Below are 16,927 nucleotides of genomic sequence, written 5' to 3' on the forward strand. Positions count from 1 at the left end.
AAACATTAATGGAAAAGGATCATTGAATGTTATAATAAAATATATTGTTTGATCAAAACAGGGTAATAGCGGTCGTATGATAAAAATAGTGTTTGTTGCAGTTATGATTATTTTTTTTTGTGAATGAAAGTGCCATGTTTGGAAATACAAGAGAACACAGCACATCTGGGATCTGAGTTACGTCTCTGTGCACAGCACTTTTAATAGAAGTTGTGGTTCCACCGCTTCCCACAGCTCCTTCTGCGCACACCTCCGGCCGAGAGTGATGCCCAAAGCACCTGCCTGCTGCAAATCGGGTGACTCGGATGACTTTTCTGTGTGACAAAGTGGCTGGACATAGAAACCTCAATTTCTGTACGTGAGAATTCTGTTAATCAGGTGCTTGCGTTATTGATCTATTAATATCTAAGCAGGTCACAAAGACGTAGTGTAGCTCTAATACTGACTGTGCCAGATGATATCTAGAATATTTGGCAATTTAACAGCACTTTTTAATTCTTAGAAAAAAAAATCACAGGTAAGGACACCGATTTCAGAGTGAAGAGATGAAAGGAAAGGCGGCAGAGTAATTCCAGAGGGAAAATGTAACCAGAATCTCTGACGTTAAAGTCATGGAAATTGCCTGGTAAGGGTTATGTTGAGAAAATATACATATAAGCAGAGACTCACTTTAGAATAGCCCAGTAGTCAGAAGGTCTGGTTGGCCAGAAGTCCCGCTAGTTCAGAAAAGGATTGAAGTCACAGTCATTTCAGTGTGAGTTATTATCACAGAGTGTCATCCCCTTCACAGTTCCATCATTATGTATCCCTGCACATCTTTGAATAGAGATATGAAGTAATTTTAATGCAAGAAGAGATTACATAGTCTCTTCAATTTGGACAGATAACCTAAGGGAGATCTGTTAGAGGTCTATAAAGACATGAAATATGTGGAGAAATCTAATAGAGAAGCACAATTCACTTTTTTTCTTAGTGTAATAATCAAGGAGTACCCAATATATTTACTGGGCAGAAAGTTTAAAACAAACACAGGAAGTCATTTTTCACACATAATTAAATCTTATGCAAAATTAAATTATGGGACTCATGATCACAGGATGTTGTGGAGGTCAAAAGTCCAAAAGGTTCCAAAAGGCATTAAAAAATTCTCACGGAGAACAGATCCATCAGAGCTACATAGCGTGATAGTCCAGGAGAGACCCACAGCTCAGGAAAGCTCTCAAAGGCTGACTGTCACAAATGAAGAACTCGTTCCAGGGAAGTGAGCAGGTTAAGCATGCTCTACTTCTGTCAAATTTATATTAAGTGTCTGCTACCGGTCACTGCCAGGCACAAGATATCAGGCACGATGGACAGATGATCTGATTCGATATGGCACTACTTACGTTCTTTTCTGCTTGTCATTTATATGAATTGAAAAATAAATACTGACTCGGTAGTCTTAAAAATAAATCTAATTGGATAAAAGGCAATACAAGGTGCACAGTAGTGATCAGATGTGTTCTTCTCTGCTTGTCATTTATATGAATGAAAAATAAATACTGACTTGGTAGTCTTAAAAATAAATCTAGTTGGATAAAAAGCAATACAAGGTGCACAGTAGTGATCAGATGCTCCCCGGAACACCATGACTAGAAGAGTGAATTCAGAGTTGCAGTTTTCCTCTCAGTTACAGTTTTCCTGTTGGTTAAGAATTCAAGAGGAAAAAGCTATGCTCCTTTTATGCTCCTCAAAAGCAGCACATCTTGAATGACCTATGTATTTTTCTGCCTGATTCCACACAATCAGCTTCCAAAAGTATTGCATGTGTATTTTACCCTAGTAGTAAGGATTTGACAAGTTAGCGATATTATTATGGATTGCATCATCCAAATGTTTTTCTTTAAAAGCCAGTTCTCCTCCAAGACCCTGATGACATGTGTGAAATACTGATGTATGTTGGAGCACCAAAAAATCAAACAGACTTTGCTGCATACTGCCATTATTGCAGGCTGTTTCAACAGCAAAGCAGTATGTTCATAATTACATGTTTAAAAAAGATAACATGCATGAACTTAGAGAACATCACGTTAAAATACAGCCCAAGGATATAATAATGTGCCTTAGTAGGAAAATTTCCAGTTCTCCTTACCATGTTTACAGAAAGGAGTGTTATGTTTTAACATTAGGCAGAAAAGTAAGTTTCCATAGGCAATGACCATAGCAACAAGTAACAAGATGCATTCTGGTAGCCAGCACATGTGGTAGTTCTATTAGCTCGGAGCTTTCAAATAAGAATCCCCAAAGATCAGCTGCACACGGGAGCCGCTTAATTTTGTGTCAGCTACATGTACTTTTTTCCAATTCAGCAAACTGTGCAAATAATTTGGCTACAAATTAGGTGGTTCCTGGCAATTTTAAGTGCTTGGAAGAACATACGCTAAGTAACTGCTAGTTTGTTTTGCCCTCAATGTATTTGAACAACTAAAAAAAAAAGAAAGAAAAAAAGAAAGAACAAAAAAAAAAAAAAAAAAGCAATCAAAGATTAGGATACGTCACAATAAAATAATCTTCAGCGTAAAAGCTAATAAAAAATTCTGATAAGTAATTATTTACAAGTTCTGAGGACTTGGATGACTATAATGGTGTTCTGAGATCACCTTTTGATTTCGATAGATATGACATTATCTTGCTCCTTCATGGTTAACTTGGAATATTCTACGATGGAACTAGACTACAGTGTAAATTCTTGAAAATTAGGTAGGATTCACTTTGGTTAATAATTAGAGGCATCAAAATAAAACCAAAGCAAAAAGTTTTCCTGTTACGACACTAGCTATTGTTTTGGATAACAGTAGCTATTGATTTCAGAAGCAGATTCACTATATTTTCATTTGATGCCCTGACCTGACAACAGCAAAGCTAAAGTAGAAGGGATCTAACTGTACAGAACCAAAAGCATAAGTGGTTCAATCAGCATCAAACATGAGCATGCTCCAAATGAGTTTGTAGAAGCTCACAAAATATAGATGTTTGTAACAGATCACATACCCCAAGGCTGTTCTGATGTACATTTTTTACAGGTATGTGTGGTGTGTATGGAACCCTTCTTGTTTATTTATTACTTGCCCAATGGCTAGGCTCAGTCTGGCCCTTCTTGTTTTCCTCTTTTCTCCCTTCCCTCAAGAACACCACAGCTAAAAAATTATATTTGTGTGAAGGAACTATCCTCTCCAACAATGAAAAAGGTCACTAAAGGGAAGCTTTCCCAACCTATCATCTCTGCTACTTCTGCCTTGATTGGTGCACTGACGATGAGTGGTTTTTGAAGAAGAACTCAGCTTTTCTGTTCCTACCCTTGTCTGCTGCTCCTGGACATCTTTTCTGCTTTGGTTTCTGGTCCCTTCTATATCATGCTTTCAACATATGCAGTATTGCAGCCTCTTCATCAAATGACAGGAATCTATAAACATTTATAAAACATATAAAAGGTTTTGGGTAACAGAAGGTTAATATAAAATAATAACTTCTGCCACTACATGAAATAGGAAGCATTGTCCATAATTAAAAGGCCCTAATAAAACTGGTGATCTTACGGATCAGCAACTTGATCTAACCTCAAAGTTGGATTTAACTTCAAAATTGGCCCCTCTTTGAGGAGATAGACCAGATGACTTCCAGAGGTCATCGCTAATGTAAATTATTTTATGTTTCTCTGTCCTGCAAACAAATCTTGGCTACTAACATTCACTAAAACTCCCAAAGGAGTGATCCACTATAATAATAACCACTTATTTGTATGTATTTCCATAATCACTACCTCGTAGGAACGTACTCCAGGCTCCAATAAGCATTTGCCTCTCTATAAACACCAAAAGAAAACCATGGGAAAAAGCAAAGTGAAGAGGTAGCCGCAGAAGAGTTTCCTAACAAAGTTACCAAACAGAAAAATTAAGATCACAACAATATGCAAGGACAAAAATGATATATGCTCAATGTTTCATTGCAGGTATCTCCTCGGCAGATCTTCCACTGTTTCTGTGAAAGCTGCATGCAAACAGGGATTACAATAAATATAAGTGTGTAATGATTTGGATTTTTTAAAGACTGGGTCTTACATCCACTGAAATTTGGGAAGGAAAAGACAATAAAAGAGACCATTACAAGAGTTGCTGCTAGTAGATCCTCTCAAGAACAGCAGGAAAGCTTGAGAAGGAAGTGGGTGGAGTGAAACAAGAGAAATATATATTTGCATGAATCAGAAGAAAATCTGGAAGTGTGAAGGCTCTAGGTTATCTAGGGAAGCTGAAGCAACTCCACCAGGAGAGAAAGAATGTGGCTGCTCCTTGGGCAGAAAACACTGCTTGCTTAGTCCCAGCAGCCAAGGCTGATAACCAATTGCTATCTTGGTGACCAGCAAGGAATCAACCCACTGATTTAAAGAAGAAAAGCCCAAAAAACTCTGCTTCTTCTCTGTAGTGGTGCTTATGCATTTCAAAAACCAGTGCTCTTGGGACTGAGCACTGAGGAAGCTGGAAGAAGGGATCTGCTGACTTGTGGAGTATCAGGAAGTGCCACTGCAAAGGGCCCCAAATCCACTATGGAAAACCTGCCGGGGCTCATGTGAGTCACAGGCTGGTCCACCACATCACTAACCCACACATGCGCTGATGGTTCCTCTGGGACTAAAACCAGGCAGAACAGAAATTCCCAGAAAGAAAGGCTTCCCCTCAATTCTTTCATACGTATGAAAAAGCTAGACAATGACTGACCTCCTTTGGATAATATGATGTATACATATGCTTTCAGGGATAGAAGAAGAAAATAAAAGCAGTTAGTAGAGGGAAGAGAAAGCATACACTGTTTATGTACATATCTATTCTGATAGTACTTTGGCTTCCTTCTCTATGCTGCAAAAAGACTGCTGAGGAGAGAGAGGTGGTGAGACACACAAAAAGAAAGAACTTTTTGGATACAGTTATCTGAAACTCTTGAAAAAATTTCAGTCATTGAGGATTTATTGATTAACGTGGCATGAGAACCAGAAAAAAAAAAAAAAAAGGTGTCACTTGTCAAGTTGCTGAATTCCTTACAAAGCAAAGAGTGTTAGCAAAATCTGGAAACCTTCATATCATCAAAATTATGACCTGATTAGAATAACAGAGCTTTACAGGATACAGCTTTCACAAAGATGTTGCTTGTCCAGAACTGAAACTCGGTAGTAAGATGATTTAGGTGTTACCTGGAAATCATGGCTGTATATATTCATGCAGGATTTAGGGTAGAGGGAAATAGCGATCACAGCCCTGGTAAGGACAACAGTGGATGTCCATAGATACCTCAAAGAGTAACAAGTTGACAAAAGCTTCAAAGACCAAAAGCTAGTGCTTATTGGAATGCCCAGAAAATAGAAAGGGGTAATTAATGCTTCTATACTAGTAAATTCGTGATTTATTAACTTTCCCAGGCAAATGAGCTGTCCTCCCAGACAGCAAGGTCAACCAGTATGGAGTTGGCTATGTCTAATCTGATGAACTCTCTTGGTCTCTAAAACGTGGTGCCTACAAGTGCACAGCTTAGTGAGGTCTCTGGAGCGTTTTCACCTCTGAATTGTACCTGGCAATAACTCGGGAGAACAACAGTCATCATTCCAGGGAGTTTTCCAGCAATTCACTAGCACAAAAACATTCATTGGCAGTGCTTCACTTTCTAGTACAGATTCATCCAGAGAGAAGGATTCATCTTGCCCATTTTTAATATACCTCCAATATAGATGCTACTCCCAACATAGTAATCCTCAGTACTCAGTAAATGAAAGCAGGCACTTTTGGAAAGGATTTAATCTAGCCTAATTTGGACATTTACTTTAAAATGAGAAAAAAAATCTAATCACAGCCTATTTCTCTCTCCTGAGTATGGATTACAAGTTCGGATGCAAATATCTGCAATGTTTATGGCTGCATACAGTCAGGTGAATTTCACACGGAGGAGAAACAATCAAAGTACAATGAGCAATTTTTGGATACAAAAAAGAATGACTGTTCTCTTATATTGCGTTCCTAAAGCAGGCAGAAGCGGGTCAAGGATGAGAAGTTAGAAAACCATTCTTGCTCATGTGACCATGAAGTTACCAAGTCATCACTCGTCGTACTGAGTTCAGACTATTCCTGCGATTTAGCGATGCCATTTGGAATTACGGTCACATTTTCTCCAGCCGCTGCCAGCTGGCTGACTTCTGCAAACATCTTGTTTTCCTCCAGTGCCAAGTACAGGTCACACATAAAAATTTAGAAGGGCACTATCGGCAAGGGAGGCTGGTTTCACCTCACTCATACACCACCTTAAGAGCCAGTCACCAGAAACACTGGTTTTTGACTATGGGTCTCCATAGACTTTTGTATCTAGCCATACTTCCTAATTTGTTCATGGCAGTCCCACGTGGAGCAGATCAAAAGCCTACATAAGCCAAGTTGTATCATAAATGTTATTTCCCTTTGTCCATTAGGCTGCTTTTTCTATTAAGGAAGGATATTAAATTTGTTTGAGAAGATGTTTTACTGACAAACAATGATTTGCATTTTTACCAATTTACGGTTTTCTCAGCAAATAGGCCCCACTCAAAACTACTTTTCCTTGTATTTTAAATGTAATTTTTTTGCCTTTGCCAGTTCTCAAGGATTCCTTAGCCCTCCATACTTTCCCCAAGAAGAGCACAAAGATTCAGAAATTGCCTTGTCTTGTTTTCTGAGTAAACTCTATAGTATCATATAATTTATGACTAATTTATCTAAATATTCTAATTTATCTTAATATTCACTCATTGAACTTTTTCCTTTTGTGACCTATATTCTTATTAACATAAATCATAATAAGAATTGTAATAATACATACAGTTTTGGCCATACTTTCTCTTAACCTAAGTTTTCTTTTTTGTCTCTAGGTAATTTTAAGTCTATTTGAATCTTTACCTTTCTGATTTTACACCTGCATACTTATGCCTCACATTTATGGCTTTTTTTAAGAGCATAGAAGTATGCCTGTCCCTGCTTTCAGTGGAACTTCTTCAATTTTCCAGTCACTGAAGAATATTTTATATTTCTTCTACTTTTCCCTTTTTCCTATGCATCATAATGTTATTAGGCATATCTTCAAAGCAAAGCAAAAACTTCTTACATTTAGAGATAAAATTTACATGCCTTAAACTTATAATTTAAGGTATTTTATGCTGCACATTGAAATACAGAAGAAATGTGAAGGGTTTATTGTTTAAAGATGTTCTGTGAGACACTCACAATGCATTTGACTTGGATGATAACATCAATACTTTGTAGTACATGTGGACTGGGTAACACAGAAGTCTCAAAGTACTCCATGGAGAAAATCTTGTTTACTATTTTCATGCTCCCAACAAGTTTCTATAACTTAAAGCATGCTTTGGGAAGGAAATAGAAAAAATTCGAAATTTCAAGCAAAACAAGATATGACTGTGTGACTGCCAGAATCTAGGCAGAAAATCCATTTAAAAGTAACTATGGAGTTTCTTGAGTATAGTAGGTCAAAAATCAAAATGCAGCTACAGAAAAATGTAACAAGCACAGTATATATTCAGCATCCTTGTAGAATGGAAAAACCCCTCTCCCTTTCCCCCAGATCTCTTTCTGCTTTGGCTTTATTGAGGAGAACAATTAAACAAACTCATTAGGAAAAAAAAAAAAAAGGCTAAAAAGGTTTGCAGGCATGACAGAGACATTTTAAACAATAAGTTAGGATCTTAGCAAAAGAAAGAAAAAAATAAATATAGATAAAAGGAGAAAATAAAAATATTTAAAGTAAGAAAACAGTTTAAATAACTAATTCAACATCCAAACATAGGGAAAAATATTAACACAGTAAATGTAAAACCAGAGCAAGACAACTAAAAATCATTAATAAGAATGCAGATAAGGTATATCATTGGAATGCAGTATGATTTTTCAAAGCTCCTAAGCAAAACCTCTTGCTAAGCTGGAGAAAAGAAATTATCATGCACTAAGAGAAGAAACCTTCTAGGAGATTAGTAACTGGTTAAAAGACAGAAAGCTAGGCAGAAATAAATGAATACGCTGACATGGGAAGAATCTGCTCTCAGATCTTTTTTGCTGCTCCACATTTTCAGGAGTTATGTGGAAAATGGAATAAATAATGAGTTCACAAATGTTGCCAAGTTCACAGATGACACAGATGTACTCAGGATCATCAAATCTAAAACTGGCTGAATAGAGCAATAAAAAGTTTTCACTAGAAAGAGTAACCAGGCAGTTAAACTGCCTGAGGACTAAAGCCATTATCCAGTACGTGAGAAACTATGTACGTAGGGGGAAAGAAAAATTTCCTAAGCAGAGATACAGAAAGGTTTGTCTGAATTTCTTGTTATTTCTCAAAGACCTCGGAGTTATTTTGAATATATAATGTGAAAACATTAATTCAAAGCTCAGCCACAGTCAAAAGTCAAATGTGATTTGGAATTACTAAGGTAAAAGAAGAAAACACATCAGAAAACAGTAAACATAATACAGAAAACATAAAACACTGCATCATGCCCTGACATCATGCCTCTCAGGATATCGTACCACCAGGAAAAGCTCAGGGAAGGAGGCAAAGAGGATGATAAGGAAAGACTGCTGTACAAAAGACCATTAAGTAGATTAGGACCATGAAAAAGATATATTTATGGAAGGATTTGCTAGTGACCTACAAAATCATGAAGAGTATGGAAAAGCTGAGCAGTTTAACTCACGGATTTTAGAAAAGATAAGTTCAGTGAGGAATCCATATCCAATTTGGAGAAAATTTGGAAGCTGGATGAAGGAGTGAAACAGCTGAGAAATCAGCCACAAATAAAATACTCTTCGCAGTATCCACCACAGAAATGATGTGTTTCATTGTCATACAATTTCTCGTTTTGCCAAAAAAAGAAGAAAAAAAGGGGGAAGAAAATAGCAATCCCCTCCAACTACTAAACCCAACTGTTTTTCATTTCATGTAGATTCTGTCTCATAATTAAATTATAAGTAAAATTAAGTAGTTATCTATGTAATTTCTCAGCTAGTTTTTTGTGCTATGCTATTTAACAAAAGTTTTGGCTGAAGCAAAGAATAAGGCTTTGGGCCTTCTGACTGCCTTTCTTAATATCTCCCATTTGTATACACATATGCACTTTATTTGTCTGATTGTAATGGGTTTTTCTTCCTTGTTGGCTTTTTTCCCCCTCTCTTTTCTGCTATATCTCTTTTTCTCTGAAAGCTTTGTTTGATTTTTCAGGAATCAAAAAACATACCAGGTTGTGAACCAAAGGAAACATAATAATTTAATAGTCCTTCAGGCCGGAATTGTAGGAGGAATTTTATAGGAGGGCAATTATAAATCTCGGGGTGGAGGTTTCTGTCTTTTTTGTTGTAGTAATGTAGCTCATTTGGGCCCAGGACCAGGACTGGAGCTGGCACAAGCCACAAAACAACTAATTGAATGTTTCAATCAAAACCCACGATCTTGAAATCCCCCTTCCAAAGCCAGCCAGCCACTGCCTGACGCAGAGGGCAGCCTGGTCTCACCACCTCCCCACCTTCTCCTTTGAAGATACCCAAACACTTTGACAGCAGCGACACTGCTGCTTAACAGCAGATGTGAAGCTGATCTGGTGCTTGAATTCACACCCTAACTCCACCGTCCATGTGTAGGCATACCAAGAAAAGGTTTTGACACAAAACAGCCTTTCTGGCCCTGTGGTGGGGTCTGTGCCTGGCCTGGCTACCTCCAAACATCTCAGATGCCCCTGGGGGAGGTACCATGTTCTCAGAGCTCCCCACTCTGCCCCGGGGGGTGGCGGATAGAAACTCACCCCCTTGACTTCATGTGCTGTCAGTTCCAATTCTGGTTGTCTGGAAGGGGGTACGAAGGTAGGTAGGACTCAGCAGGCTCCAGGATGCAGGGCAGTAGCAGCAGAGGACATGCCAGGAGCCCTCTGATACCAGCAAAGCAGAGAAACTCGGCACATGGCTTATTTCTCGGCCAAGCAGGATTCCTGGGCTAGGTTGTCCTCTGCAAAAATCATGCCCTGACCCTCAGTCCAGGATCACCCACTGCAGTCTGGTCTGCCGCTCACAACCTCCTTCAAAGTGCAGCAGCCCACCTGCAAGAGGTCTGCAGCAGCATCCATCGTGGTCCAAGTGCTAGGATAAACATCGAGAAACCAGGAAAGAGTTTCAACCCTCTTGGCTTGAAGATACTCAAGTTCCCAGCCAAAACACCAGCTTAAAGTCTATCTAGGAGTGCTGTTGCTCCCTGTTTAATTCATGTCACTCTGTAAACCATGGTGGGAGGACTATACAGTGGTCTGACTCCTAAGATATTTAGAATCAAAGAATTGCCCAGGCTGTAAGGGACCTTTCAGATCATCTAGTCCAACCATCAACCTAACACTGACAAAAAGCATCACTAAACTATGTCACTAAGCACTATGTCAACCCATCTTTTTCTTGGTCGAGTTCTTTTCCTGAGTGCCCACTGTCACGATGAGGGGAATTTCAAGCCATGTCTTCAGTCAGTCTGGAAGAACTCTCTCTGCCAAACTGAAGCCAATCCCTGCTTTCTTTTAGTTATAGCATCTGATTCATTAATTAGGGACTGAGACTTATACATTAACTCATAGCATGGAAAGATTAATTCTTATTCCAAAGAATTAGGAAATACTTTGTTATTGATTTGTATCCTCCCCTAATTTGAAGAAAAATCAGTTAGAAAACCAGCATAGTACCTTCATCTAGAAAGGCAAGCATCCCTTCAGACCTGGAATTCACCCTTTCCTTACTGGACAGGCACTTGCTTTAATGAGGAACAGGGAAACTACACCTGCAGTATTTCTTCAGCTGTAACCCTGGGAACACTTGAAGCTCTGCTGTTTTGGAACAGCTTTTAGCATACACTTTTCCTCTCCAAATTCTGGGTTATTTTCTTAATATGAAAGCATACACTCAGTCCTAAACACCACAGAATGGCAAGTTGCTACCGTGCTTCAGCCAACATCATTTCACATGGATTGTTTTGGGTGCCATGTTATGTGAAACGAGCTCTCAAAAGAGAGAGATATTGCAGAGGTAATTTGACCATGCATATTAGTACTGAGTATGTACTTTCTAGAGCTGAATGAACATTGCTGAACTGCTCAAGAAGTGTTTGTAAATTAATGAGCTGCATCTGTTCTCTCTCCTGGATGAGATGAACACTAGGTAAAGTACAAACATAAGATACTGTCTTTGACTTCTGTGCTGGACTGAACTTCAACTGTCTTAATTTGGGAAGTGAATTTCAGGGCAAAGTAAGAAATTCACTGAATATTCACAAAAAGGTGAGCTTTTAATAGAGTTGAATGAATGCTATTCATTGACTACCTTGAGCCCAATAAAGAGGAGTCAGAGATGAGGTCCGCATCACCAAATAGCATCTTCAGGCAACGTGTACAAGTGCTCCTCATGGTACCAAAGTCTCTTAAATGAAGTCTATTTTGTCAGAACACATTTTTAAACAGAATATCATGGTTTAGAGAACAAAAAAATTTCTTCCACAATCAGATAGGTCATGACCACTGCTGGGGGAAGGCAAAAGAACTCGCCTCTCTCTATTGCATGGAAAATTGCTCACCAGAAAGTTGTTCCTAGCTTTATCTAGGAATGTCATCAAACAACTCTGCAGCTCCTTCAGACATCTTAATCACTAATGACACTTCTGCTTATCCATCCCATTTTTTTGCCATGACTATTGGCCCGTAACATTAAACCTAAGGCAGAGTGAGAAAGTAAAAAAGATAGCATTAGAATCTTGTACTAATAGCTGCATTGGGATGTTTCCCTTTGTTTTAGAAATGTTGTAGTAAAGCAAATTCACTCTTTCAAGTAACTTGTCAAGGGCAGATGTCAGTAATTTATGAAAAAAAATTTCATGGAACCCCCAAACCAGTGCTTCCAGGCAGTCAATGTATTTGCAACCTGCTGTTTCTAACCTTTTTGATTCTTTGTTCTATCATACAGGGTGTTAGTTTTCTTTTAAAATTAGTATATAAATATGATAAAAAGTAAAAGGTGGTTGAAGATGGAATCATTGCTAAAATGAATTGTTTCTTTTATATTCTTCGACTTCAATATGTGTTTCAGAAACTTCATCTGGAGGCCACTGAAGTCTGATGAATTTGTAGCTGTTTTCTTCACAACTGAAATCCTGTTACCGAGAACTGTGTTATGTTTGTTTCACTAAGGATATGACAGTGACTGTTCCTTCCTCAGAAATGTTTGAATAATTTTCTCCTCGTTTTTGTTTCAAAGAAAAAGGAAAGAAAAGGACAAAGGACAAAAAGGACAAAAAGGAAAACAGTAAAAGTTTACATTAACAGTTAACATACAAGTATATGAGATCAGCTTGTCATGTTCTAGGTCACAATTATTATCCCTGTGAAAGCTGAAAGAATTTGGAAATGTTTCTTTCAGTTTCAGATTATTTCTTTTTCTGTTACAGATCTAAGTAATATCTATATTGACCAGAAGTTCAGGGGTTTAGGTTTTTGGTTTTGGTTTGTTGGGGTTTTTTTCCCCTTTAGAAAAGGATCCCGGACACAGCTGCACTACCTAAACTGATATTTTGAAAGAAAAATATCTTTCCATGCAAAATGTGATGTCTCAGCTATATCTGTAATTAAGTTTTCACATAGAAAGGCCTACACATGGTTGGAATATAATTTGTTAGTGAAGACCACACAATAATTTTATCCCCGCGCAGAAGTTTGTAAGTTCAACAATGCTGTTATTAAACAGTGCTTCCTACGTACAGCAATATGTCTTGGCAATATGTTTTCCACTATTTAGAAGGCCACAAGTAAGCAAAGCCCTCACACATGTCTAGTTTGAAGCCCGTGAGTACTTCTAGGTCTAATAGCCCCAAGGAGTTTATTCATCCACTTGCATGTACATTTGTGATCTGATTAATGAGCAATGATGAAAATAAGGAAAGGAAGTAATTTCTGAGGGTTCATGTATGTGATAGGTCAGCGACAGAAGACCTTGTTCCAGCCTCTCACACAAGCTGCATGCTGGCCAAGATACAGGTATCTGCAAGCCAACCATTTAACATGTACATATAGATATTGTACGCACGCAAGTGAATTGAGTCTCAGGTGGGTCACTGACTGTATGACTTTCTGAATCTAAACGGATGTGAAAGACCTCCTGGAGGCCAGGCTGGTGCACTCCATATACATGAGAATTGCAAAACAGAAGTTAAGACCGGCAGAGAAGAGAGATCATAGAATTATAGAATGCTTAAAACTGACCCCGCTTGTAATGAAGATGTGAAAGTAGAGAAATCCTTCGTTTAACTTGGAATTTCCCTCAGTCTTAAGGCAAGCAAATCCAGAAAGACCCTGAAGAACTGAGGCAGGAGGGAAATGAAGAAAAATATCTCCTTGCTATTATATGTACAAGGAAAACAGCAGATGAAGCTGTCTGAAATCAACGTGCTGAAGTTCACAAGCAAGTGTCTTCTGATGATCTAGCACGGCAAACAAGATTTCTGACCACCAGGGATATGCTGGAACACCTCCCATAACCATAAAATAATTCCCATTAGTATGCTATTTCCCATTAGTAAATGCACTATAAAAATGAATTTCCATTTGTCAACACCCAGTGCCCAGGGCTCTCAGGGCACTTTAACAGATGACAATTTGTTTAAACATTTGTTTTAAGCATTTAGACAGAGGAACATTTTGTTATGTACATATAAAGTTCTGCAGAATCCAAATATTTTTACTGGAGATTGAAATTACACTTCTTCCAAACACAGTATTTCTTTACTTGGCATACGGGCACAACAGATGGAGTATGAAAAATTGCTATAATGCTGAGAAAGGGTTCTTCTCAGTTTTGAGGAGTTTGGAACCGATGTTAAGATTTTCCTGCTTGACTTCCTTGAAGTCAGTGGTACGTAATACCATTAGTGCACACACGGCATCATCTTGCAAGGAATAAATGTATACATCTTCATTGATGTAAAAGAGAGAACTCTCCAGACATAATGGAAGTTTTCTCCTTCCCAGGTATTTCAGTATTAGAATTAACTACTGAGCTTGACCCATAGAGTTCTCTAATCTGGGATCTCCGCTCAGGTTATCTATAATTCCCATAATTAAGAACCTCTCTTTTTGAGTAGCTTGATAGTGATTTTTTTAATCCAAGGATGAGAAAAACAACAACCCCACTGTCTCTCAGATAATCTACATTATGTGAAAGGCATTTGCGCTACCAAAAATGGTAGCATTTTAGGTCTACATTGCTAATGATTTGTTTAAAAGCAGTAGAGCTTAAATACAGAATTGTGTGGGAAATGTTTTAATTTCACAGAGATGTCATATTTCAAAAATAAATGGTTTCATTTTCAGGTTGAAGTTAAGAGTTTACAAATTGAAAGCACCAGCCTTTGCCTACCACAGCCTCACCAGTACTCCAGAAATCACAGGAACTGGCCTGGAGAAGCAGAGAAGACCTTGCACCAACTGAAAATCATCAGCAATTTCAACAACCCACATAAGAACTCTGTTCCCACACAGCTGGGAGTTGCTGGCTCACTCTCTTTCTCTCTCTCTCACACACACCCAGAGTAACAATGCCATTCCTCATTCAACTGGTGAAGACCTTCCCATTCAGTTTCCATTTTGACAAGAGATCTTATTTGAACAAACAAAGAAAAACCTTTCATTCAAAAATATTTACCTACCTCTGCTCGGGAATTTACTTTGGTACAGCTCAGTTGATAAACATTATTAGAAGAAATTCTACACCTATGAAACAAAATTTACAAGTTCTGGAGAAAACCAGTGGAAGTATTTGTACACACAACCACAGGGCGTACTCAAAGGGCTACAAGGAATTAGGAGGAGAATGACATGCACTCCTGGGTTTCTTCCAGGTACTTGTGGATCCATAGGCAGAGTTTATGACAAGTTATACATGAGGGGCTGGCAGCTGCCGCCGGCTCTTCTGCCTGACAGAGGCAAAGCTACTGCCACTCTCCACTTGCTTTCCCTTTCAGAACAGTAACATTGTCCTTTGATGGAAGTATTTATTTTTTTTTCTCCCTGCTGTCTTTTGATGGAAGTATTCTTTTTTTTCCCCACTATGTTTATAGAGGGCAGCTACAGCCCTTTGCCTGGTCTGTTTCATTACACTCGGTAGGCAAGCCAAACTCTTCAGATTTGAAGGTGTAAAGGGACTGTTGAATGTCTTATACATTGCAACCCAGCAAATTGCACCTAGTTATATCTCTAGCCAGCTCTAACTCATCTAATAAAAGAAACAGCCTCAATTTTTAAGCAGTAAAGGAAGGGATACACAGTAAAGGGTTTGAGCTGTATTTGCTGCATGGACAACGTAGGAAAACCAAGTTCAAACAGGAAAGTTTATTTCAGAGCTGGAAGAATTTGGCAATAAAAATAGTTACTCTCAGAACATGCTCCCAGAAAGGCAAAGATTTCCCCTGTCTCTAGCTCAGAGTTCCTTCCCACCCCACAGCCCCTACAACACTGGATCTGTGAGTCCTTCTGCTAGCAGATCTGTTCAGCATCTGCCACCTCTGCCAAGCAGCCCTCTCCCTCCTCCCCAGCTCAGAAATGGGATGAGTCACAAGGAGAACGATCACGTAGCAGTAATGGTATATGCACACAGCTCTCAACAGCCTGTGTGCCTTCCAGTAACACACTTTACACCTCAAGACCCAAGGAAACACTTGGCTTTTGCACCACCTACTTGCAGGACAATTAGGAGCACAGCAGGAGAGACTGAAGTAGAAGGAAGACGTGGATAAAGACACACACAAACAGTACAGTGTGGCACAACTTAAAGAAAGCAAAAATGCAATTTAAAATTTAAAAAAAAAATTAAATTCTTGTTAAACAAAAGAAAGTTAAAGTATTTTAAAAAGTAATTTGCACATAGAGAGAAAAACCTAACAAAACGGAGCGAATGATACTGTGATTCTAAATAAAGTATCTATTGCATGAAAGAAATGATAGAAGACATTGTAGGGACCCTGTGAATGCACATGTTACACGTGGGTGCCAAAGTAGATAGGCCATGGGTGACCTGGGGAAGGACAGCAGAAAGAAAGAGAGAGAAAGCAAATAAATATCATGAAACTTCTATGCACTACACTTTGCAGGAGGTCACCATACAGATACCATCTGGCCTTTAAATCATAAAAAGCAAAAAGAATCCCAACCCAAAATGCAAACTGTATCTCCATTTTCTTAAACTTCACACTGTAACAGTATTAACTATATAAAATGTATAGTTTCACTGGAATTTGCCTCTCATTTTAACACTCTCCCTACTGCCTTCTACTCTGTGTAAAAGCTAAGAGTTAGTCTCTGGAAGATAAGATACAGGTAGCAGTCCTTTTTTATCACATCAGTGCTTCTTTTCTGATCATATTCCTGTGACACATGGAACTAGGAGAGGAGACAAAAAGCCATCAGTTATTTTTTCTCCAGCTGACTCTGCTCTGCAGGACATATGTTTCTACACCAGGTATTTTGTTCCTGGCTAGATTGGCTGCACAGCACTCCCACAGATACACAGTCTATTCTGTTCCAGCTACATGTATATATAATACTCATACAAAGTCCACAGACAGAAAGATACCCACCATTTATTAGCTGTTACATATTTTTTCAATTGGTCTATAAGATTAATTAGTTTGCTAACAACTCAGGTGAAAACTTACTCTTCCACAAAGAGAACACTTGTTGAAGGCAAACCTGTCAGAGCCAAACATGCAGCAAAATTCTCCACGTGTAGTCTTGCCCAGAGCCATTCTTTGTTGTCAGAAACTTTCAACATCCCAAAATGCTTAGTTCTGGCACCCGTTTTCC

This window comes from Calidris pugnax, unplaced genomic scaffold, assembly GCF_001431845.1.
Source record: "Calidris pugnax isolate Ruff unplaced genomic scaffold, ASM143184v1 scaffold163, whole genome shotgun sequence".
Taxonomy (NCBI): domain Eukaryota; kingdom Metazoa; phylum Chordata; class Aves; order Charadriiformes; family Scolopacidae; genus Calidris; species Calidris pugnax.